Genomic DNA, 26,535 nt, shown 5'->3' on the forward strand with positions numbered 1-26,535 from the left:
AAAAAAAATGAAAAAAAATTGAGATGGTGTGGGTGTTATGTAGGGAAAGAAGAAAATAAAGAAAGAAAGAAAATAAAAGCATGCATTGGAGCATATGTGTGGAAAAGAAAAGAAAAAGAATGGGATGGCGTGGGTATTATGTAGGGAAAGAAGAAAAGAAATAAAGAAAGAAAAGAAAATGTAGAGTAACAGTATTGTAGGATATTGAAAATAATAATAATAATGGGTGGAGTTGTTAAAAGTGCATGAGGTATTTTTGTTAAGTAACATTTGGATGTTGGGAATAATAATAATAATAATAATAATAATAATAATAATAATAATTTTTATTAAAAGTTTTAATTTAATTTAAATATATCAAAGAAAGAGATGCTTAGAATAGAATTTGGAAGGAATATAAATTAATAAAAATTTGGAAACTTATTAATTTAGATTATTATTGTTTAGGAAGTTGAATATAATTTAAGTGATAATATTATTACCATAGGAAATTATTAGGATTGTCAAGTTTATAATTTTAGATAAATAGTTAATATTAATAGTTATTATTATTATTTTATTACATTAGGTGAGGAGTAGATTTTTTAGGATTAATTCTCTAAGGTTTCTAAGTGCTTTTTTGAGGTAAGGGAAATTAATGCAGATTTTATAAAAGAAAATAATTTTCTTTGTTATTTTGAAATGTGTAAAATATTATTTTATTTTTATGCATAGATCAAATATGTTTTACAATAAAAATATGTTAGAACTTTTCATTTGTTTATAACAAAAAAATGTGAAGATATATGTTTTTGTAAATTTTAATAAATAAAACAAAATGTTCGACTCTGGTTCATTTGACCTTAATCAACGAGTTATAATTGTTGACATTTTTTGCTTTAGTCAATGAGTTATAATTGTTGACATTTTCAGCCATAGTCAATGAGTTATAATAATTAACCTTATGGCTCTAGTCAATGAGATATAATTGTTGACCTTTGGTTTTGTCTACCTTAAAAGGAACAAATTTGAAGCTAAACCCTCATTTGTAAAGTCCCACCTAACTGGGTACCATTTGTTATTTGATAATCAAATTAAGAATATTTTGAAATGCTTTTGATTTGAATTTGATGTGAAAATGTGTTGATATAAATATGAAAATATTTGATAAAAAAGTTTTGAATGTTTTAATATGTTTGAACTCAAAAGTTTTTTGAAAATGATTATGCATTATATCTCCTATTTGCAATCATAATTGAAAATGTTTGATCCATAAAACTATATTAATATTCCTTATCAAGCTTTGAGTTCACTCCCATACGTTGACAATGTTTCAGGTACTCTTAGTTCGAGTGAGGAGTGATGGCTAGGCTAGAGAATTTTCTTTATTAGGATTTTTGTTCAAACTTTATTTTGAACATTGTTTAGATGTTAAATTTGAATTCTCATTTAAATTATTTGAGTTTGGAGTCATTTGGGCAATAATACTTTGGTTGATGTGTTAGTTTTAAAGTTGAGAATTAAGTATTGTGAAATTTATTTATTTTACTACTATGAACAAGAATTTAGTAATTGGAAACCATCTAGTTATAAGATGAATATTTGTGTCATTTCCACCTTGAGCCTTCGGGCTTAAGGTGTGAAATGACCATCATAACCTTGGAGTGGGTTTTGGGGCATGACGCATATACTACAAATTTGTTTTCAGCTTTAGTCAATTAAGAAGGGATCCATGAGTTCAAATGATGACATACTAAATATGAAAGCTATTGTCTAGAATATTTCTACTGCAAGACAATTAAGTTTTAATGAGGAGTTGATTTTATACATTCTTGAAGAAGTAGACTTGGAGTATGATCCTTTGGTCATCAATCTCACCTCTCAATGTGATGAGGTAACTTTATAAGAAGTCTAATTTAGGCTATAAAACCAAGAAATGAGATTAAAACAAATAAATTGAATTATTGTAGTTGTAGACCTTAAGATTGATTTTTCAACCCCTATTTAGTCAATTTTTAAGTTCTATTTCTATTTCATTTTAATTGTTTCCAAAGTCAATTTTTATTTTGATTTTAGGCCATATTGGTTAGAGATTTTAGGTTTATTCCTTTTTATATTTTGAGACCATAGATTTTCTAGTTTAAGCCCACATTCACCCATTTTAGAGACCCAATCATAGCCCTCTATTTGATCTACCACTTTCAAACCTTAAAGACTCATTTTTATTTTCTATTTCATTCTTTTTCTCTCATTGCCATCTTATCCATTACCTTACTTTTTTCTTTCTTTCTTCTCTTTCCCTCCCATCATGCTCACTCCACGCCTTCATAGCAACTTCACCTTCCTTATTTCTTATGTTCTTTTTTTTTTCTTCCTTCTAATTTCCTCTTTCTTTTTCTTTCTCACTTTTCCACATACCCATGGCCACCATTTTCCATGCCACAATGGATGCCCCAAATCCAGCCACTTTTCTCTACTGTTAGTCTATGCACCGCTTGACATTGACATAACCTTCAATAATCACCATGGTTGCCAATTCCACCTCACAACCTCATAGTGATCTCACACTGCAATAAATCCACTACACTAGCTACGTGCCACCATCCAATATTCTATTGGTTAGGTCTCAAACGTGATACCTATGAATGTGTCAAATACTTAATTGCAAGGATTCTAATTATGGCATAGTGGTACTATGGTTGATCTCACAGTGAAAAGAGGTTAGTAAGGTTTTTTTTTAAGGTGGTTAGCAAAACAATTTTCTATCAAAGCCCTAAGTAATCAATAAAGAATGTGAGTGAGTGAAAGTACTTTAAAATTAGAAAAAGTCCCTGGAAATAAGAAAAAAGTAATAAAAAAAAATGAATAGATTTTTTTATAACATAAACGACAAGTGTTGTGAGTAAGGGTAGGTGGCCAACGTTCACTCACCCTATGGTAAATTTGGTTCCTCCCCAATCATTGAAATCATCTATTTTGGGTCCTTTGGTCTACAAGAGAATTAGGTGTCTAACTTAGGGCAATTAGGTCTAGTTGTTATTAAAACAGGCTTGCTTCTAATAGCAACTTAGCTTGTGACCCTTATTACTAATAATACAATAAGCACTTCACTTTGTAAGGAAACCATCCCTTCCAAATGTTGGACTCATGCATAAGGGGAAGACAAGACTAAAATATTAAAATTCAAAAAATATCCCAACAGATGTATGGATTGTGACCTTAACTGTTGGAGCCTACATTTGTTACAATTGCCAACTTTATATTCTCTTTCCAAATATAGGCTAATAGAATAGGAATTGAATTTATATGTAGGAAAACAAACAACCTTTCCTCATTTCCTTACAACATTGAGATGATTAGCCTAACATCCTCACTATATGTTAGGGAATTTTGGCGTTTTTGAAAAATTGATCTCTAAGTGTATGGAATAAATTAATAGTTTGCATGCCTATGTGGTGTTCTATTTCTATGCCATAAAAATGTTTCTTCAAATCTAGTTTATTTAGTGTGTAATTGAGCATCTTGAACCTTGAGATGTATTCTAAACACATTTTATATGTTAGATAATTTTTTTCCTATGTGTATATTTTACTTCTAACCTCATTACATTCTTTCACATATTCACATGTTGTCCTATCTTTGAATTTCTTGTACATTCATTAAAACCAATTAATTTGGTGTCTTTTCAATTGTTTTTTATTCTTAATGTATATACATCTTATACATGTTGAAAAAGTTTTTTCTTGATGCATAACCCCTTCTTAACCTTGCAAAATAAATTTAAATGCTTATGTGTTATCCAACTTTTAGGTCATAGAATGTTTATTCAATTATGATTCTTTTAGTGGATATTTGGTTATGTTTGAGCTTTGATTTATGTTGTAGTCTTCAAATTGATGAATGACATTTTTTCATTGATTACTTCATTCATTCATGTACAGAGTATATATAAAGGGTAATCACCATTCTAAGAATGGGAAAGAATGATACAAGGAATGAATGATATAAGGAAAAAACAACTTATCTCAACATTCCTAATATCTCAACACTTTCCCTCAAGTTGGTGCATAGATGTCACACATGCCCAACTTGTCTAAAATTTTTTAGAACACTCGACTTGAGACTGCAGCTTTGGTGAGGATATCGGCCAATTGATCTTCTGATCGAATCTTAGGCAATTCCACAATCTTATCATCCAACTTCTCCTTAATGAAGAATTTGTCCACCTCGACTTGCTTTGTACGATCATGTTGTACTGGATTATGAGCAATGTCACATGCGGCTTTATTGTCACAAAACAATCGGATTGGTTGCCCAGATAAGTAACCTAAATCCTATAAGAGGAGTCTTAGCCATAATGCCTCACAAAGTCCTAGAGCCATACCCCTAAATTCCGCTTCTGTACTTGAACAAGCGACGACATTCTGCTTCTTACTTTCCATGTCACAAGATTACTACCTACAAAGGTAAAGTAACTAGATGTAGATCGCCTATCATCCACTGCACCGGCCCAATCAGCATCAGTACATACTTCTATACTCTGATGATCAACATTTTTAGTGAACAAAATTTCCTTCCCAAGAGCATTCTTCAAATACCTCAAAACACACATGACTACATTCATATGTTGCTCTCCAGGATTATGCATGTATTGACTTACTAAACTCAATGCATAAGCAAGATCTGGTCTTGTGTGAGCTAAGTACATTAATCTTCCCACAAGTCTCCGATATCTTCCCTTATCGGTTGATACTTGATTAGGCTCAGCACACAATTTTAGACCTTCTTCTATTGGTGTAGCAATAGGTTGACATCCCGACATTCCAGTCTCCTGTAAAAGATCTAAGGCATACTTTCTTCGAGACAGAAAAATTCCTTCACTTGATCGAGAAACTTCAATCCCAAGAAAGTATTTCAGAGGACCTAGATCTTTCATTTCGAATACTCTAGATAAATAATTTTGCAGAGCTTTTCTTTCTTCAGGATCATTTCCTATAACTACCATGTCATCCACATATACGATGAGTGTCATAATCTTACCATGTTGCTTTTTTAGGAACAAAGTGTGATCTGAATTACTTTGACGATAGCCAAAAGCTCTCATTGACTTTGTGAACCTTCCAAACCATGCTCTCGAGGATTGCTTCAACCCATACAATGACCTCTTCAATTGGCACACCTTCTGACATTGTTTTTCTAACACCCTGCATCCTAGTGGAAGATCCATATATACCTCTTCAGATAACTCGCCATGCAAAAATGCATTTTTCACAGCGAACTGTTGTAATGGCCAATCAACGTTTGCAGCTAAAGACAGTAATACTCGAACTATGTTGATCTTAGCTACAGGTGCAAATGTCTCTGTGTAGTCAATTCCATAAGTTTGAGTGTACCATTTTGGTATCAGTTTTGCTTTAAATCGTTCAATACTACCATCTGCCTTTTACTTCATAGTATATATCCAACGACACCCAATTGGCTTCTTTCCTGGTGGGCATTCTACGAGTTCCCATGTTTCATTCTTCTGCAATGATTTCATCTCTTCATTCATGGCTGCTTTCCACCTTGGATCAGCTAAGGCTTCTTGCACACTGTTAGGAATAGCTACAATAGATAATTGATTTACAAATGACTTATTTGATTCAGACAAACGATGGTTAGACACATAGTTGCTCATGGGATGTTTGACTTTGGTAGACAATTTAGGTTCATATGTGGGTTTAGGAATACCTCTATTATGACGGTATGGTAACCGTTTCATGAATGGATTAGGTTCCAAATTAATAACACCCTCAACAGATGACGATTGGTTTGGTATTTCAGTGAAGACATCTTCAGACCCAAATTGTTCAGATGGTGGTGATGGTTCAATTGTACTGTCTCTTGCTTCTTCTATCACTTCTTCAGTTTCTGGGTGGTCATTACTACTTGGTTCCAAAGTTGTACCACTTACATCCAACTCACCCGCTTCCTGGTTCACTAGTTCAGATTGTCCAGATTCATCATCCTCAGAGATATGATAATTATAATCGAAAGTTCAAAGTTCCTTCTGGTACTCCCCCTGAAGTTCAAACTCAAATGAAAAATACATCAAATCTTCATGAAACACCACATCCATTGTAATAAACATTCGTCGAGTTGGAGGATGGTAACATCGATATCCCTTTTTGTGTAATGCATATCCAACAAACACACATTGCAATGTACGAGAAGTTAACTTGGTGCGTTGGTGTTTGTGTAGATGCACAAATGCCACGCAACCAAAAACACGAGGAGGTAGATTTGGGACGGTTGGGGCAACTACGACATTAGTAAGAGCTTAAAGAGCTGTTTGGAAGTTAATTGAGCTGGAAGGTACCCGATTGATCAAGTATGCAGCAAATGTGATTGCTTCTCTCCAATAAGATATCGGTATTTTTGCTGCTATCAAGGAAGCACGAACAACCTCTAACAAGTGCCAATTTTTCCGTTCAGCGACTCCATTTTGCTGGGGTGTATTGGAACAAGTAGTCTAATGAATGATGCCATGTCCTTCCAAATACTTTTCAAGATCAAAACTCTGATATTTTCCACCATTATCGCTACACAGAACCCGAACCTTTGCATTGTATTAAGTTTCAATCATTTTATGAAATTTTTGAAACAACAAGTTCACTTCATCTTTGGTCTTCATCAAGCATAACCATGTCATTCTGGTACAATCATCAATAAAAGTAACAAACCAACGCGAACCACTCAAAGTTGGGACTTTGGATGGACCCCAAACATCAAAATGTATAACCATAAAAGGAAACAGACTTTTATTCAAAATTAACGGAAACAAAGCACGATGGCTTTTAGCCAATTCACAAATATCACAACAGAAACCAGAAATATCACTCTTTGCAAACAAACTAGGAAACGATTTTTTTTTTAAATAACCAAAGGAAGCATGTCCCAAACGTCGATGCCACAACCAAATTTCAGACTTTTTCTTCTCCCCCTCAAATCCATCTGCCATCAAGGCTTGTTGCAACTTATTTGAATCCTTTGACTACAAGTCCAAGTAATAGAGTTTTCCCCGCTTAATACCACAACCAATCATCTATCTTGTTTGGATGTCCTTAAAAACACAAAATTCAGGCAAAAAAATGACAATACAAGATAAGACTGCAGTGGGATTTGAGAAACTAACAAAAAATTGTAATCTAAAGATGGAACAACTAAAACAGAATCCAAATTCAAAGTATCAGTAAGAGTTAAGGATCATTCCCTAATGACTGGGGTTGTGTTACCATTGGCTGTGGAAACAATTTTTTGTGAGGAAGGTATAGGGGGTGAGACATGTCTAGAATCAAAAGTCATATGATCTGTAGCACCAGAATCAATTATCCATGCACTATTAATAATAGGTGTAGATGTATTTAAAAACTTACCACCATAATCTATAGCGGCTACCAATGCAGAGGCTTTCTCAGCGACATTAGCCTCTATTTTTATTTCAGCAACAATTGCAGTCGAGGTTTTCTTGGAATCCTTATTCCGTTTATCACGATTATGATCCCACCAATCTGGATATCCCACAATTTCAAAGCAACGATTCTTGGTATGACCAGTCTTATTGTAGTGAGTGCATTTGAAGGTTGACTTATCAATATTAGGGTCTGTCTTAAGATGGTTGGTCTTGGATTGGTCCTACCAATTCTGGGTTGATCGTTGTCGAACTACCATAGCTGAGGTGTCAGGGTTGTCAGATTCTGCTTTTATACTAGCATGACGTACTATCTCTCATCGAATTAGTGCATATCATTCTTCCAAATCGGGAAGAAGATCTTTGCGTAAAATCTCTCCTCGAACTTGCTCAAAGTCACCATCCAATCCAACAAGAAAGATGTGCACCCGTTGTCGTTCAATGGATTTCCGGTATGCTGCAATGTTCTCAGGGTCTTTCATGACTACCTTATCCCGATGATCCAATTTGCAAAAAATTTCAGTTAACTCTCCATAATATTCAGAAAAAGACCTGCCGCTTTGTTTGGTAGTGAAAGCTTTTTTATTCAAAGTGAAAACTTGTAATTCATCACTTCCATCATAGAAGGCCTTTGATAATGCACTCCAAATTTCTTGAGCGGTGGGTAAGGGTAAGTAACGCTTCATAATTTCTAGACTCATGGACATTAACAACCATCTCTTCACCTTTTGATTTTCAGCATACCATTTTTCATATCCATTTTCTGACTCTTTTCGTGGATTTGTCTTACCTCGAATGTAAGAAAGTTTTTCCTATTCGGCAATATGCATCTCCACGAGGTGTGACCAAACGTCATAGTTTGATTCAATCAAAATAATTCTTAGATTAAAAGTACCTTCAGATTGAAAAACAATAGTATTTTTTTCACTCATTTTTTTTATTTTTTATCGCAAAGGAGGGGTGATGGCTGGCCTTACCGACAAGATATCCAGGATTTCAGTTCCATGGCTCTGATACCATCTTCAAATTGATGAATGGTAGTTTTTCATTGATGATTTCATTCGTTCATGTACATAGTATATATAGAGGGTAATCACCATTCTAAGAATGGGAAAGAATGATACAAGGAAGGAATGATATAAGGAAAGAACAACTAATATCCTAATATCTCAACAGATACCTTGTGCATCCTAGATTTTTTATTTTTTATTTTTGGGATAAAATCTCTTTTCTTATCTTATGAATTAGTTTATTCTTTTTTATGTATATGTGTTGTCTTATTTTAGTGCACTTGAGGTAAACTTTTTATATTTACTGTTTAGTCTCTTTAATTGAGTTTATTTATTTTTTATTTTTTATTTTTTATTTTTATCTCTTCCACTTGTTTTGTCTTGGTGTATCATGATCTTCTAATGTGCATAGATTATGTAACCATCCATCATCATGATCTTTTATCTAATGTGCATAGATTATATTTTACCTTTTGTCACCATGCCTTTTATATTTATTTGTGTTTTTGCTTTCTTGGTACGCATGATCTATTAGTAAATTATTATAGTTCTCTTCATTTGTTTATATAGACCTTACTAGACCGTAGAAGGGTGCTACTCTATGATACCATTTCAATAAGTAACTTGACATTTGGACTTAAACTCATTTTTCATAGACATTCCTTGTATTTAAAAAAAGAGTTATTGTAACACCCCAAAATTAACTTTAGGGGCAAAATAGTAAATTATAAAGTGATTAATTAATTAATTAAACTCATTAAAGGTGAAAGAGTCTTTTTACAATTAATAATCCTATGTATAAATTAGATTTTCCTCTTACATTCTTTATTCAGAAAACCCTATTAACCAAAATTAGAGAATTGAAGATCATGGAGTTGAAGGTTTAGAGGTTTAGAGTTTGAAGTTCAGATTTTTCTAAGTAAGATTCTAACCCTAAATTAATATATTATATTCGTTATTTAGTTCTGAACACGCTAGATATTCTTTGAATTTTTAAAAATTTAGATTAGGGTTAATTTATTTATTTATTAAGATCAAAACATTGGAAACTTAAGATTATGGGTTGATTTGTTGTTGGAAATTGAAAAATTTTAAGTTTTTAGATGAAGAAAAAAATATGAATCGTGACTTTTATATGCTGAAAGTATGTTATAATTTATATGCATATAAAGTTTTGATTCATGATAGATTGTGACAATTTTGGAGAAAAAAAAAAGGTTTGCATGATCTCAATGTGTGCACAGTCCCATTAGATTAGAAAAAAAAAAAATGGAAGGACGTGTGTGCATTGGAGGAAGGCTTTTTAAAAATAAAGAAATATATAATATACAAGGTTAGGTGTTGAGTGTGTGGAAAAGAATGACTATGATGGGAGAAATAAGAATAATAAATATAATAATAATAAAAACAATATTAATAATAAAGGAATATATGTACTAGTGTGTTTAGTGGTTAATATATATATATATATGAAAGATGGAGAGTTGTTGTGTATACAAGTTATTGTTTGGTGGAAAAAAAAACTGAAAGTGAGAGAATAGAATTTATAAATAAAAGGAAGTAAAGTTTTTGGTATTATAATTATATTAATGATAGGTGTAAGTTAATAAATAGTATAGGATTTAATTAGTGAAATAAATTGTAATTTAATTAAATTATGTTGTGTTCTAAGAAATAAATTGAAAATAAAATTTATGTTTTATATGAATTAAAATTTTAATTAATTCTTCTAAAATAGGAATAGATTAAATTATCTTTCATAATTAAAAATATTAATTTGAATACCTAAAATTTAAGGATTGTCAAACATATTATTTTGGATAACTAATAATAGTTATTTCTCTTATGTTATGTTAGGTGAAGAATAGACTTCTCATAATTACTTTTCTCCAAAGATTTTGAAAACTTCCTTTGAGGTAAGGGAAATTAATGCAGATTTTGCAAAAGAAAATAATTATATATATATATGTTATTTGAAATTTGTAATTATTATTTTTGCTTTTAAGCATCGATCAAATATATTTTTGTATGGAAAAATGTGTTATAACATTTATTTTGTTTATAACGAAACACTTAGAAATATTCTGCTTTTGTAAGTTGAAATAAATAAAATAAAGAATTTGACTCTGGTTTGGTTGGCCCTTGTTAACGGAATATAATAGTTGACTTTTTAGTCCTTGTCAACGAGATATAATAATTGACATTTACATTTTTATGGTGAGAAATGTAATTGATTTGAATCCCAACCTCTAATGATTTGGTTAGAGGTTACTAGTACTAGTAGTGTTTGGTTTCGTCCACCTTAAAAGGAACAATTAAGGCTAGCTGTAGACCCTCCATTTTGTCCTCTTAGCACATGTAATGCTAGTTTCTATCCTGTGTTTCCCTTTTGCCTTGTGATCATTCCTTGGTAACCTATTGACACTCATACAACTTTTTTTTCTAAGCCATCTTCGAGGACCCTTTTGTAAAGGGGCTCATCAAAACCCTCACTATGAACTTGACTACTCTTCATGCTTAATTTAGGTCACATAGACGCACCCTAACTCATTCAGACACACCTGACCCATTTTGACACACTTAAACCCACTTAGGCATACCTAGACACCTTTTACGCAAACTCACTTAGTCACACTTTAAATCATTCCAATCCACTTAGTTACACTTTAACTTAGTCCACTTGGTTGCATTGTAGGTGCACTTCAAGTTAGTTAATTTAGATACATATTCATTTTAACTTGAATTTTGGTAAGGTCATTTTTATTTTATTTTATTTTATTTATTTATTTATTTATTATTATTTTGGTAAATTAATTTTTTGAAATGTTTCAATATAATTTTTTTTTAATGAATAAATTTTTGGTAAGTTATTATTATTATTATTTTAAAAAAATGTGTCAATATAATATATATAATGGTATGTATTATAATATACATAATAGTATTTTTTGGCTGAATTAAAATGATAAAAAAAAAAATGGTTGACACAGGCATTAAAAGAAGAATTGAAGAACCGGCAATAAAGGTGCAAGCTGCCACATGGGGAAATGTTTTGAAAAGGAAGGGGATAGGGTGTTTTGAAAAAGAAAAATTGGGGGAAGTGAAAAGGGGCCATTGGGAAATAGAGGTGGAAGGGGCAGATTACGAGAGAGAGATTTTGAAAGGTTTTTTTAGAGGAGGAAGGACAGCAGATAAAAGAGGAACCTAAAAAATGGGACCTAGAGGATAGGAAAGAAACGAAGGGGTCTTCTAAAAAATAGAGGTGGAGAAATTCTGGAAAAGACTTTTTTTGAGAAGCAAAAACAGAGGAGTATAATTAGAGACACCTTGAGGTATGACTATTCCAAGTTTCCTATTCATTATGATTATTACCATGTTCTTCATTCATTTCTTGTTGTCCCTGGATATCTATGTCACTTTAGGGTATGGGTAGCAGATGGCCATATGCTATTTATTAAAGTCTGAGACGTTTGCAAGTTGGTTGCCATTATTTCCGGCTACTGTTTCTTTGCTTAGGTTGAATGAATAATACAAATGTGGCTTAGTTTTGCTGTGTGATGATTAAAGATCACCTTCTTATTATTTTTTTTTGCTTAGAATTCATGGTTTCTCTTACGTAGCTTGTAAATGTATGAGGTGAAGCTTCATTTAATGGCTTAATGATTTGTGTTTATAATCTATTTCTTTGTTGTTATATGGTTGTTGTTTTCCTTGAGTTTTGGTGTCCATCCCGTAGTGTGCATTAGGCGGTTTACCACCATGTGATTTTTCTGGGTATAACGCCTTGGTTATGAGTATGGTTCGGGTGTGGGTGATGGTGCTGGAAGTGGAGCTGTTTGGTATACAAACCATAGTTAAGGAAATTATGTAGTGACGGGTGTCTTTGAGAACCTCTGGCCGGATGTGAAATTAGAGGTGCGAGGGTAGAGGAGATGGGATGGAACTTCTTAGCGATATCCAGCATTCTGTATGGGATTTGGAGCAGCGTTCGAAGGTCAAAATGAGGCTGATTTTTTTTTTTTTTTTAAATTATTTGGAACAGCCCGGGTTTTGGAGGGACTGCATCAAAGAAGGATTTTGACGAGCAGCAATCTTTTGGGATTGACATAGGACAGGGAACGCACTATAGGAATGAGGTTTTTCCATGGACAACACGTATGCATATAGGAGTATTTTCCATGGACAGCACGCATACACATGATTGTAATTTCCATTTACAACACACATGGATTTGAGAGTATTTTTCATGGACTACAAGTATGAATATGAGGATATTTTCATGCACAGCACGCACATTAGTGGGTTGTAGGGAGATACCTTCTAGAAAATTCAATATGAGTGCTAAGGTAAGTTGCAAAGTTATAAGCTTTGATGTTTTGATTCACTTTATTTTAAAGTTTGTAATTGTTTTTTAGAGTTTTGTTTGTTCAATTTAGTTAAATCTCATATTGTGGTTTTCGAGTTCCACATTTATTAATTTTTAATTTTTCATACCCCAATATTTATTTTATAGTCATTTTAGAGTTTTAGTCAATCAAATTATTTAATCATATGTTATTGTTTTTGTGTGTTTTTTTTTTTGTTTTTTTTAATTTTAATTTTTATCCATCAATATTTGGTTTGCATTTTCTGGAATTTGAGTTAAACATGTGCTATTATTTTAGTGTTTTTAAATTCGATAATTTTAATTTTGATCCATCAATATTTAGTTTGAGTTTTCTGGAATTTCAATTATTTATTTTAGTTAATTTCATGCTATAATTTTTATGTTTCAAATTTGTTAATTCTAACCTTTGATTTATCAATATTTAATTTTATAGTTATTTAGAATTTTAGTTAATTAGTTTGGTTAATCACGTGTTACCATTTGCATGTTTCCAAGTCATTTATTTTAATTTTAATCCATCATATTAGGTATATAATTGTTTAGAATCTTAGTCAACTAATTTAATCAATCACGTGTTACCATTTGAATGTTTCCAAGTCATTTATTTTGATTTTAATCCATTATACTAGGTATATAATTGTTTGGAATCTTAGTCAATTAATTTAATTAATCACATGTTACCATTTGCATGTTTCCAAGTCATTTCTTTTAATTTTAATTCATCATACTAGGGTATATAATTGTTTAGAATCTTAGTCCATTAATTTAATTAATCATGTGTTACGATTTGCATGATTCCAAGTCATTTATTTTAATTTTAATCCATCATACTAGGTATATAATTGTTTAGAATTTTAATTAATTAATTTAGTTAATCTTGTGTTACTGTTTGCATGTTTCCAAGTTTGTTAATTTAGGTTTTAATTTATCATACTGATTTTTTAGTTGTTTAGAATTTTAATAAATTAATTTAGTTAATCTTGTGTTATTGTTTGCATGTTTCCAAGTTCGTTAATTTAGGTTTTAATTTGGCAACATTTTACTTTGTAATTAGTTAGTGTTTAAATCAATTAATTTAGGTAATCCCATGATATTGTTTACATATTTTTAAGCTCGTTAAGCTTAATCTTTGATTTATAAATATTTATTTTGTGTATTTATTGGAATTTTAGTAAATCGATTTAGTTAATCACCGGTTATTGTTTCAAGTTTGATAATTTCTAGTTTTTGATCCATCTTGTTTTAGTCCACGTGCTTTTTAAAATTCTAATAGTAATATTTTTTTTATTGTTATCATGTTATTCTATTTTATAAAAAAAAAATACTTTGCTTATTGTTTTGGTGATCATTTGTTTTATTTTTTTTTTTTTTTTTTTTTGAGGCCTTTGGAAAATGTTGAAGTTTGGTCTCTACCCTTACCATATCAATTTAGTTAGTTGTCAAAAATTTTCCTTCCCAAATTTCCATTTTCTCTTGTTTTCTTGATTTTTGATTCCAATAATTTGTTGTTTTCAAACAATTTTTATTTATTAATTTATTTTCTCTTGAATTGAATATGTTGTTTACTTGAATGCTTGAACTTTTGTATGTTATTATAGACATTGACGAGAAGTCTTTTGTGATTTTATGTAATCAAAGTCCATTTTTTAGTATTTTCTTAGGATTTATTCTTAAAGATTTCTTATTTTGATTATGGACTAGAAGTTTACATCATACCTACATTGTTGTTTAATTCAAGGCCATTTGACATCTCATAACTTGTTGTTGGTTGTTGCATTGTTGATTTTTGGAATTGTGGACATGATTTGTGTGATAATCGGTGTTTCCTTATACTCTGGTTATTTCTTTTATGCTATTTGAATACCATGCATGCTAGGATTACTTTTCTTTATTGTCTGTTATTATAACTTTGATCCAACCTCCCATGTCTTGTGGAAGTGCATTGTAAGCTATCTATGTTGTTCAAGTATGCTTCTTACCTTCACATCTTAATTTCATATCCTTTTGATTGTCTGTTTGACTTTCCATGTATGATTAAGAGCCTAGGGTAAAATACAAGTTCTGTGTTTTATTTTTTAAATAACCATTGATGTCTTGTGATAGTGCTTAAGTTGCGGTTTAGGTATGTGTACTATTCTTTCTTTATAAATGTGTTTAGAACCCTTGTTTGACATGCTAGTATTGATAGAGTTTTGAAATCACCTTAGTTAATCTAGGTATCCATAATCAATTGACTAATAGTCATATTTCCCTCAACTAAGCTAGTAGAGACCATTTAGGGCTTATAGGGGTGCTACCTCTTTGGAGGTACCTTCCTGATAGGTAATATGATCCCCGGACCCAAACTCGGGTTTTTCACGAACAACTTTTCCAAAAAATCAGGAATCCTTTTAGGGGTTTTTGTTCTTACTTGTTTTCCCCTCTAAAAATAAATAAATAAAAGTAAGTGGCAACTCCAACTTTTTATAAAAATAAAGTTTTTTTACCTTAAACAAAAGCGAGTCTCGCTAATTGAGTGGGAATGCATTGTGAAAAATGTGGGTCCACACTAGCCACCTATTTGTAAAGTCCGACTTAAATGGACACTATTTGTTATTTGATAACTAGAGTGAAAACAATTGAAATGTATTTGATTTGAAATGGATATGAAATGATTTTGATACATATGAAAATGTTTGGTTGAACAATTCAAATGTATTATCATATTTAACTCAAAAGTTTTATAAATGAAGTATGTGTTATATCTCTTGTCTGTAAGTATAATTGGAAATATTTGATCTATGAAACCGTGTTAATGTTCCTTATTGGGCTTTGAGTTCATCCCTCTTTGTTGATAATTTTTTTGGTACCCTCAATTCGGGCGAGGAGTAACGATTAGGAAGGGAATTTGGCTTGTTAAGACTTTTGTTAAAACTCTCTTTATTTTGGACATTGTTTAGATGTTACAATTTATCTCCCGTTTGAATTATTTTAGTTTGGAGTAACTTGGACAATAATACTATGGTTGATTTGTTGATTTAGAAGTTCAGATTTGAAGATTTTAGAATTTTTTTGTTCTACTACTCTGAACAACAATTTGGTAATTGGAAATTTTCAGTTACAAGGTGAATGTTTGTGTTGTTTCCACTTTGAGCCTTTGGGCTTGAAGTGTGAAATGATCGTCATGCCCTTGGAGTGAGTTTTGGGGTGTGACAAGTATACTACATTTTCTTTCATATTTTACTTTTCCTTTAGAAATAAACAAAAATAAGTGACTAATTCAATTTCCAAAAATTATTTTCCATAATAAAAATTAATCTTGCTATTGAGTGGGAATACATATGAAAGATGTGGTTCTACAATAGGCCACCCTTTTTATTAAAAACTTCACATATTTTAAACAGTTTTGAAAACAATGGTTAGGTTGATATTGGGTTTCATAATTATTCTAATCTTTTCATAATCATGATTTAGAGTCTTGACAAGTGCCAAATTGTTTTCACTAGGCCTTGATTATAACATATTACCAAACTCTAGACATGATATGTGAAAGGAATTTTGCTAAGATGGAACCAACTAAGCTCATAGATGCAGTTGATTTTCTTGTTTCATATATTATGAATCCTGAATTTAATTTTGAAGAGAAGTATGAGAATATGGATGTCAACTCCTTATAAATCTAATTTTGAAGAGAAGTATGAGAATGTGGATACCAACTCCAACTAGGAGGGGAATTTTTAGTCTTCCTCTATTAAGCCTTCCTTTTCAATTGATCAACACAACTTGGATGTTGAGTCTAATGGTTGTATAAAGAGGTTATTTCATGCCACAACTATGTTAAATCCAATCCATATTGAGATAAAAGTTCTCAATGCAAAACCCAATGACTCTACTAATCAAAAACCTAAAGTTTTTGTTAACTTTGAGCCTATAACTTGTATCAATCATTCTCTGCTTAGAACAAATAAGTATGACGTTAAATTAAATTTTGCTTCAACTTAAAATTTGACTGAAATCGGTATTACAACTTTTCTACCCTATTGTACAATATTTTAATTATCAAAAATTTGAAGAAATTATGCATGATTTCTTTATCATTGAATTAGTTGATTCTGAGATGGTTGATAATCACCCGAATTAGCTTGAACATGCTATTTATACTTCTTGTGAGTATAATGTTAAAGATGATATGATTCAAATTTTTTTATACACAATAAGAGGATTAAAGGTCATTTTATTATGGTTTAAAAGAAGAAAATCTTAAGGATATTTTAGATAAAGGTTCAATTTTTGTTTCTTGTTTTGATTCCTTTTCCAACTATTTAGATAGTTTAACTTTTTTAGACTTTGATAGCATTAAGCTAATAACATTAGTTAAAGTGTTTGCTATTTTTTTCCATAAAATTAACTCTAAAAAAATTGTGAATGGGTGACACCATTTATAATGGTTTTTGAAAGAGTATGCATAGACTAGGTTGTTGTCTCATCCACTTTTAAGGTGAGGTAGGCCTTTAAACCTAGTTTATCCTTTAGTTTAGGAGTAGGTTAGATATTTTATTTATGTTTCTTTTGTTTTAATCTATAGAATAATTGTACTGCCTCTCAATCTTTCTTATAACTAAGTTTTGTGCTTTTATTTCATTTATTATTTATTTATTTATTTTATCTCATTCTTGCATTTGAAGTTGTTAATAAGGTCTATGGTTAGGTGCTTTACTAGCTAGGTTGAGGGTAGAATGTGTGATTCATCTTATGGAGGGAAAGTTTATAAGGTGTGCACTTCTTAGTTTATGATTTTGGATACTAATTTGAATTCAATTTGATTCTTAATTTTTGAATTTGAGTTACAAGGAATAATTGGACATACTTTGCATGAATTAAGCCCTTTGAAATTGCAAAATCTCAATTTTTTTTTCACTCACCTTTCTTACTATCTTGTTTTCAACAATTTTTTAAATAAATATTAGTGAGTGTATAAGAGTAATATACATGAGTTTACACTAATTTTTAGACAGGTCTGTACCATGTGAGGTACCCACCTTAGTTGAAGATGTACATTCATGATTGGTTTGAATTTATTTGTGACATGCTTCGTAATTGAGCTTCATATTATTTTCCTATCATTGTATTATACCAATCCATATGGAAATTAAGCTTTGCCATGCATCAACTATATACATATAGCTATACATCATTTGTTTTGAGATTACAAGTCCTATTCCTTTATAGTTGAAGTTAGGTATGTTAGGGAATCCTGGATTACTCTATTCCAATGTCCTTGATCTCGTAGGGTGCATGCATCTATCTCTAGGCATCTAAATCTATCGCAACAGAATAAAATGGTGATAAAAACCATTATTAACTATAGATAGAAAGATATGAACCCCGTACTTGGATATGAATGTTCCTAAATCAATTCTTAGTGGTGAAGAACATATCTGAATAGTTTGGAGGTCTTGTACACCCAATATGTTCAGCCTGATGACTAAACCACGATCTTGACACTCCAAAGTGTAAGCTTTGGAAATGTGAAAACCTTGGTTTTCTCTCTCTCTCTCTATAGAGAGAGATGGAAGATGACTAAGTAGGGTTATTAGGAAACCTTAACCCTTTAAGGGGGTATTTATAGGGTTGCCTACTAGGCTTAAGTGACTTGAGCCAATTAGTCTAATAAAAAAATGGATCTTAATTGATTAATTAACCACATAGGGTTATTTAATTAATAAATTAGCTCAATTCAAAGACCCTGTTCATTATACCTTATGCAACCTTGTGTAATTACCAAAATACCCCCTTATGCACAAGAATGAACCTAGAGTCAATCCAACTCTTATAAACTATACCATCATGGTATATGAGGTCAAAGTAAGGACCATTAAGACCCATAAGAGTACTAACTCCCTTATAATCCAATTCTGAAGTTGATTCAACACTCCATTAAAGAAAATCAATTCCACTTTAGTATCCTATGTAAATAACAATGAGACAAAACTCGAGTTCGTGACTTATTATCCATTGCATGCAGACTCCCCATGAACCGGCTTCCATAATCTAACAAGGTAGTGCTATCACCTATCAAGATTACCACTCAAATCCTTGAGTTACCTATCCTACTTATTACGTGATCAACTGACATACTCTAACTCTAAGGAGCATATGTCAAATTTTACTAAAGGAATTACCGTGACAACAAATTTTATGATCACATGTCCTTTGGATCACCTAAGGAGACACACTATCTCAATCCCACGAGATATCATGATTTCTTTATTGAGAATACTTGTTATCACCAACCTTCATCAACAGTGACCCAATCTATAGGGATATATGACCACTTTAAGGTCTGACCCATAGGTCAAAACCTCCTATTGATTTTGGCTTAGGCTCAATATCCTCTCAAGGTTGAGAGTTCATGCAGTGTAGTAGCTTAGTGAATCATAACAATTAATAGCCTTGTGTCATAATTCACCGGAGGTCTTGTCTAGTTTGCATCACATATACTAGTGCACTCACCATGAGAAATTCATCCTAATGGCCAAGAAAAACCATCCATCTAATTAGAAGGTGGTGTATTATAGTCTATACCAGATTGCTCAAATCCATGAACTGATTGTAGACAACTTATCTACTTATAAAGAACCTATGACTTACATCTTATGTTCAACTCCTAATACACCCAAGTCATTTACAATGTAAGATATATGTGTTAATACTCAAATTAATGCCAATACACCAAAAAGATAACAAATGGACAATTAAGTCTAATTTTGTTACATCATGTCTTGCTTTTAGGGGTTCAATCCGAATAAACTCCAACTAGCCCTAAAAGCAAACTAGGCACCGTAGAAAGATTTTGCTCTACAATCATATCACCTTCATGTGCTATTTCACAATAAGGTAACACTTCGTGTAGTTTTCTTTAAGTTATCTAAGGGCAAGGATAAAAGGCAAGGGTGATAATTTTGACATGACAAGATAATACAACTTGAAAATAACACATATTTTAGCGGATTCAAGTTAAGTATAATCGTGTTCATGTTATAATCATGTTAACCCATATAACCTATGTTATAAACGAATGTCTTTTTATTTGACTACTCAACTTAACCCATTTACTTAATCATATCAAAATGGCCCCTTCATGATCCATTTAACTTATATAAATTTATTATTTTTATATATCTAAAATTTTTAAAAATAAAATACTTTTTTATTATAAAAATCATATAATTAAAAAAATTAAAATAACCAAGTAAAATTTTATATATTTCATTATGAAGATTAAAAATATTTAACAATTAAAACGTTAAATAAAATAAAACTAAGCGTAAAATTAAAATTTTAATCTACTAACTATATTATAAATACAATTAAACAATTAAATTGAATTAGATAATTTTTAAAAATTAAATTTGAAAGTTAAAATAACTAAAAAGTATTCTAACATAATTTATTCACAAATTTTAAATTTTAAATATATGAAACTGACTATTAATTTAAAAATTTTAACCTTGCCAAAATTTTAGATTCAATTTGATACAAGAATATCTGCAAATATCTTTGGGTGAGGATGTTAGATTACCAATAATTTGGTCCTTTGGATGACGAGTTACATTACCTTTATTCCTTTGAAAGATTTTAATTTACTTATTGACTTTGTTATAGAGTTTTTTCTACTTACATTTGACTTTACAGCCTCCTCCTCCTCCTCTTCTCCTTGCTGAGGCAAACCGTAATCACCAATCTTTAACCCATCAAAGTCATCTTTTAACTCCTATCTCATCAAAATCCTTTGCACTTTCTTCACAAAGAAGTTAGATTCATCAAATACTATATGCAAGAAATCTATATGCTACAATGATTTTTTTTTCTTTTAGTTCACAATATGAATTTGTCTTTACCTTGTTAAAAATTAATTTCATTTTTTTAAATATATATATATATATGTGAGACAATGATAAATTTTTTAAATAATTAATTTCAATTTTTTAAAATTTTTAAATAATTTTCAATTTTATTAAAATAATTTTTAAAAACTATATATATATATATATATTTAAGGCAAGTTTCTAAGAGCCAATTAAAATATTGTTCATCAAAACAGTTTTGTTCTGTTATAAAACATGATAAAAATTTTCATTTTTTAAATAATTAATTTCAATTTTTAAAATTTTTAAATAATTTTCAATTTTATTCAAATAATTTTTAAAAACTATATCTATATATATATATATATATATATATATATATATATATATATATATATATATATATATATATATATATATATTTAAGGCAAGTTTCTAAGAGCCAATTAAAATATTGTTCATCAAAACAGTTTTGTGCTGTTATAAAACATGATAAATTTTTTCATTAAAAATAGTTTGTTTTGAAATTTGTTCAAAAATAAGTTGTTTTTTAAAAATAATTTTATCAATTTTAAGGATATTTTAAAGTACCTGATTACTACTCAAAAAGTGTTATTTTGTAACTTGTAATTAACTCTTTTAAACACTCTTGAGTAGTAATTATTACCTTTTAACTCAATTGGCATGTTAGGGACCCTTGCAATCGTTTCTAATCAAATTGTGTTAAGTTTTGGTGTTTTTGATAGCTTTTTGCTCACCAAAGCAATTTAAGAAGGAGGGAGAGTTGTATATAGTTCATGGAAAAGCTTTTGGAAGCTCAAATTCATGAAGAAACCAAGCTTTGGAGCCTCATAGTCCTTTGCCTTAGTCGTTCAAAGTATGCAAGGAAAGAGCAAAGGAGAGAGGAAAACAGAGTGAAGAAAATAGAGGACAGCAGCTGTAGTCTTCCTTCGCACTTTTGGAGCACTTCCCGAAGTCCATTTTCTACATGCTATCTACCATTTCAAAGCTCAGGAAGTCAAGAATCCAACGCTTCAAACCGTGTACGATTTGGAGTTGAAATGAGGAAGATATGGCCTTCGGAAGACAACTGCATCAAGTTGAGGGACAATTTCGCACCTTGCGAAATTGGAACTTCAACGTGCGAAATTTAAAGTGGATGGCAGCTGTGCAGTCGCGGTGAAGCCCAACATGCAAAAGTGATTTTGCAACTTGCGAACTTGGATCTCAACGTGCGAAAGTGGATTCTAAGTTGCGAAATCAACTTGCGAAATTTTCGCAAGTCACGAATGCAACGTGCGAAACTGGGATATTTGTGCACCGACTCTTTTTCTTCTGATATTTTGTGTCTAAATCTCCATTTTCTCCTTGTATTCAGCCACTCATGTAATTCTTTAGCTAGGAAGTATTCAAGGAAGGGTAAATTACCTTCCTATATAAACTCTCTTGTAAACACTTAAAAAACTCTCTAGGAGCTTGTTCGAGGAGACCAACTTTTGTATAGTTTTGGAAGGAGAAATACAGAGCTCTCTTTGCTTTCCTTTTTTCTCTTCTATTTTCTTTTTCTTGGAAGCAAAACAACCTCTGAGGATGTTTTCCCAGAGGATGAGAGGCTAAACCTTTGGTTTCTTGGAGTGAAGGAAGTTAGGTGAAAAGTCCAGATGCAAAAGTGGAAAACTCTCGTGCATTAAATACAAGTAGTTGGAGTTCATAAATGGCTTTTAAATCTAAAGTTTTGCTTTAAATCCCTTAGAATCACTTTGAATGGCCAATACATGATAAGCTTTTAGGTCTCTATGGATACTTGTTGCTAGATCCACATAAGACCATTAGTTATCATGTACGAGCCATTGGAAAGTGGCTCAAGGTGAAGACCCATAGTGTATAAAGCCATTAATGGAACTTGACTACCATTTCTATTGACTTTTTATGGATTAAATCTTCATTGTTAAACCTATACCGGTTCGGGAAACAACCATCCTTTATGTTGTTGTCCCCAATGCGAGGAGAAAAATCCGAATTTTCCCGTTTTGCATTCTAAACTTGATCCTAGCAACCTTTAGCTCCGGGAGACTTTCTTTCTTCCATTTTTACCTAGTTCTATGTTAGTTTAGTTCCAAACACCACTTTAAAAAAAAATTTATTTTCTTTTAAACTTTAAGTTTTTGACAAAGGAAATCATCAGACTCAATTTCTAATCTTGAGTCTATCACTGGTAGAGTGAAAACCCATCCCAGAGTTCGACCCTAGAGCTGCTATACTATGCTAGCTAAATGCTACCCCGGTATACGGTGAAATAGGTTTATAAATGTTGTTGATTACTCCCGTCTGAGGATTCAGATCAAAGCACATCAATTGAGTTTAATCAATTGGAACACCAATCGGGCACGAATCAAATGGCGCCGTTGCAAGGGATGGTGCCACGATACAGTGATACAACTTTTTAGAGGCTACTTGTGATTTCCATCACAAGTTTGGTGAATTCCTTTTTCACTAACTTCATTTCCTTTCTTTTAATTGTAGAATTCCTTTTGTTAAGTTTACTTTCATTTTCTTTCTAACCTTAACTTTCTTCTAGCTTTCTTTTGTTTTTGTTGTCTTTGTTTTGTTTTCAGGGAAGTTATAACTTGTGCATGCCCTATTGGATTCGGGACCAAGAGAGAAGACTAGTAAGGATAGAGAATCCTCAAGAGACAGAATTGGATATCTGTGTAAACATCATGGACCCTCCACAAGAGGATCAGAATTCTCAACACGGTCAAGAGGGTAATCCAAATGCATATCTATCCATGAGGGATAGAATGCACCCGCCAAGGATGAGTGCACCCTCATGCATCGTACCTCCTCTTGAGTAATTGATTATAAGGCCCCATATTGTGCCCCTCCTACCGAATTTCCATGGAATGGAGAGTGAGAACCCATATGCCCACATCAAGGAGTTTGAGGAGGTGTGCAATACTTTTAGAGAGGGATGAGCTTCAATAGACTTGATGAGACTCAAGCTATTCCCTTTTACTTTGAAGGGCAAGGCAAAAATATGGCTTAACTCTTTAAGGACAAGGAGCATAAGGAATTGGGTTGATCTTCAGGCCGAATTTTTGAAGAAATTTTTCCCCACCCATAGGACCAATGGGTTGAAGAGACAAATCTCAAACTTTTCTGCAAAAGAAAATGAGAAGTTCTATGAATGTTGGGAAAGGTATATGGAGGCCATCAATGCTTGTCCTCATCATGGCTTTGATACATGGCTCTTGGTGAGCTATTTTTATGATGGGATGTCTTCTTCCATGAAGCAAATTCTTGAAACCATGTGTGGGGGAGATTTTATGAGTAAGAATCCGGAAGAAGCCATGGACTTTTTAAGTTATGTGTCTGAGGTATCAAGAGGATGGGATGAGCTCAACTCAAGAGAAATGGGAAGAATGAAAGCTCCTGTAAATCCAAAGGGTAGAATGTACATGTTAAGTGAAGACATGGACATGAAAGCTAAGGTGGCAACAATGGCAAGGAGGTTGGAAGGACTTGAGTTGAAAAAAATGCATGAAGTCCAAGCCATTTTCGAGACACAAGCCCATGTCATGCCATGCACCATTTGCTAATCATGTGATCATGTGGTAGATGAGTGCCCAACCATCCCAGCTGTGAGGGAGATGTTAGGTGATCAAGCCAATGTTGTGGGGCAATTTAGGTCCAACAACAATGCACCTTATGGAAACACCTATAATTCAAGCTGGAGAAACCATCCAAATTTTTCTTGGAAACCAAGGCCACCTCCATACCAACCACAAGCCCAAACCCAAGCACCTCAACAAACCTCTTCAATGGAGCAAGCCATTGTGAACCTAAGTAAAGTCATAGGTGACTTTGTGGGTGAACAAAAGGCAATCAACTCCCAATTGCACCAAAAGATTGAAAATGTTGAGAGTTCTCAAATTAAGAGAATGGATGGGATGCAAAATGATCTATCTCAGAAGATAGATAATATTCAATACTCCATCTCTAGGCTTACCAACCTCAACACAGTGAATGAGAAAGGAAAGTTTCCCTCTCAACCAAGCCAAAATCCAAAGGGTGTTCATGAAGTTGAAACCCAAGATGGGGAGTCTTCAAAGTTGAGGGAGGTCAAAGTTGAGGAGTGGGAAGGAGGTTGATCAACCCTTGCCTAAGGTGAGGCAAGATGAAGAACTCATGTTAAGGAGAACCTTGGTTAAAGAGAGCAATAACCAAAAAGAGAAGAGTGGGAAGAAAAATGCTTCTAAATCAAGCATTGAAAAAGAGCCAAGGATAGTGATTAAAGAGGATATGATGAAGAAACATATGCCTCCCCCTTTTCTTCAAGCTTTACATGGAAAGAAGGGAATCAAGAATTCATCAGAAATTCTTGAAGTTTTGAGACAAGTGAAGGTGAATATACCCTTACTTGATATGATCAAGCAAGTCCCAACATATGCAAAAATTTTAAAGGACTTGTGCACGGTCAAGAGAGGGTTAATTGTGTCAAAGAAGGCATTCCTCACTGAGCAAGTAAGTGCCATCATTCAGTGTAAGTCTCCAGTTAAGTACAAAGATCTGGGATGTCCCACCATTTCAGTCAACATTGGAGGGACACATGTGGAGAAGGCTTTACTAGACTTGGGGGCAAGTGTGAATTTGCTCCCATACTCTATATATAAGCAACTGGGACTTGGAGGATTAAAGCCCACAGCCATCACTCTCTCCTTAGCTGATAGGTCAATCAAAATCCCAAGGGGGGTGATAGAGGATGTTCTAGTTCAAGTGGACAAATTCTACTATCCCGTGGATTTTGTGGTGCTTGATACCGATCCCACTGTTAAGGAAGCAAATTATGTGCCAATCATCCTTGGGAGACCTTTCCTAGCTACCTCCAATGCCATCATCAATTGTAGGAATGGGATGATGCAACTCACATTTGGAAACATGACCTTGGAATTAAACATATTCCACCTATGCAAGAGGCATCTTCACCCAGAAGAGGAGGAAGGATTGGAGGAGGTGTGCTTGATCAACACTTTGGTTGAAGAGCATTGTGACAAGAATTTAGAAGAGAGCTTGAACGAAAGCCTTGGAGTGCTTGAAGAAGGGTTACCTAAACCCTCTGATGTGTTAGCCATCATGTCTCCTTGGAGGAGACGAGAAGAGATCTTACCACTGTTCAAAGAGGAGGACTCAAAAGGAGCAGCTAGGGAGGACCCTCCAAAGCTAGTTTTGAAGCCACTTCCTACTGATTTGAAGTATGCATATTTGGAGGAAGATGAGAAATGTCCAGTGGTGGTTTCTTCAACTCTCACAAGTGATCAAGAGGATAGTCTTTTGGGAGTCCTCAGAAAATGCAAAAAAGCCATTGGATGGAAAATTTCTGATCTGAAAGGGATTAGCCCTTTGGTATGCACCCACCATATCTACATGGAGGAAGATGCAAAACCAGTAAGGCAGCCCCAGAGGAGGTTGAATCCTCACATGCAAGAGGTGGTAAGGGGTGAAGTTCTGAAGCTACTTTAAGCAAGGATCATATATCCCATTTCAGATAGCTTGTGGGTGAGCCCAACCCAAGTAGTCCCAAAGAAATCTGGAATTACTGTGATCCAGAATGAGAAAGGGGAGGAAGTCTCTACACGTCTTACCTCAGGATAGAGGGTGTGTATAGACTACAGGAGGTTGAATTCAGTGACTAGGAAAGACTATTTCCCATTGCCTTTCATAGACCAAGTCCTTGAGAGAGTCTCAGGGCATCCTTTCTACTGTTTTTTGGATGGTTACTCGAGGTACTTCCAAATAGAGATTGATTTGGAAGATCAAGAAAAGACAACCTTCACTTGCCCCTTTGGTACTTTTGCCTATAGG

The 26,535-nt window shown here is 32.6% G+C and overlaps 1 non-coding gene across 1 annotated transcript; it reads right to left on the reverse strand.

Annotated features, from left to right (window-relative positions):
* Window positions 1-23,804: 23,804 nt before the first annotated feature.
* Window positions 23,805-23,911, reverse strand: LOC117924406. The gene has a single exon (XR_004652773.1). It is a non-coding gene; the product is annotated as a small nucleolar RNA R71 (small nucleolar RNA).
* Between the last annotated feature and the right edge of the window lie 2,624 nt (window positions 23,912-26,535).

The sequence above is a fragment of the Vitis riparia genome, chromosome 10 (assembly GCF_004353265.1).
Source record: "Vitis riparia cultivar Riparia Gloire de Montpellier isolate 1030 chromosome 10, EGFV_Vit.rip_1.0, whole genome shotgun sequence".
NCBI lineage: Eukaryota > Viridiplantae > Streptophyta > Magnoliopsida > Vitales > Vitaceae > Vitis > Vitis riparia.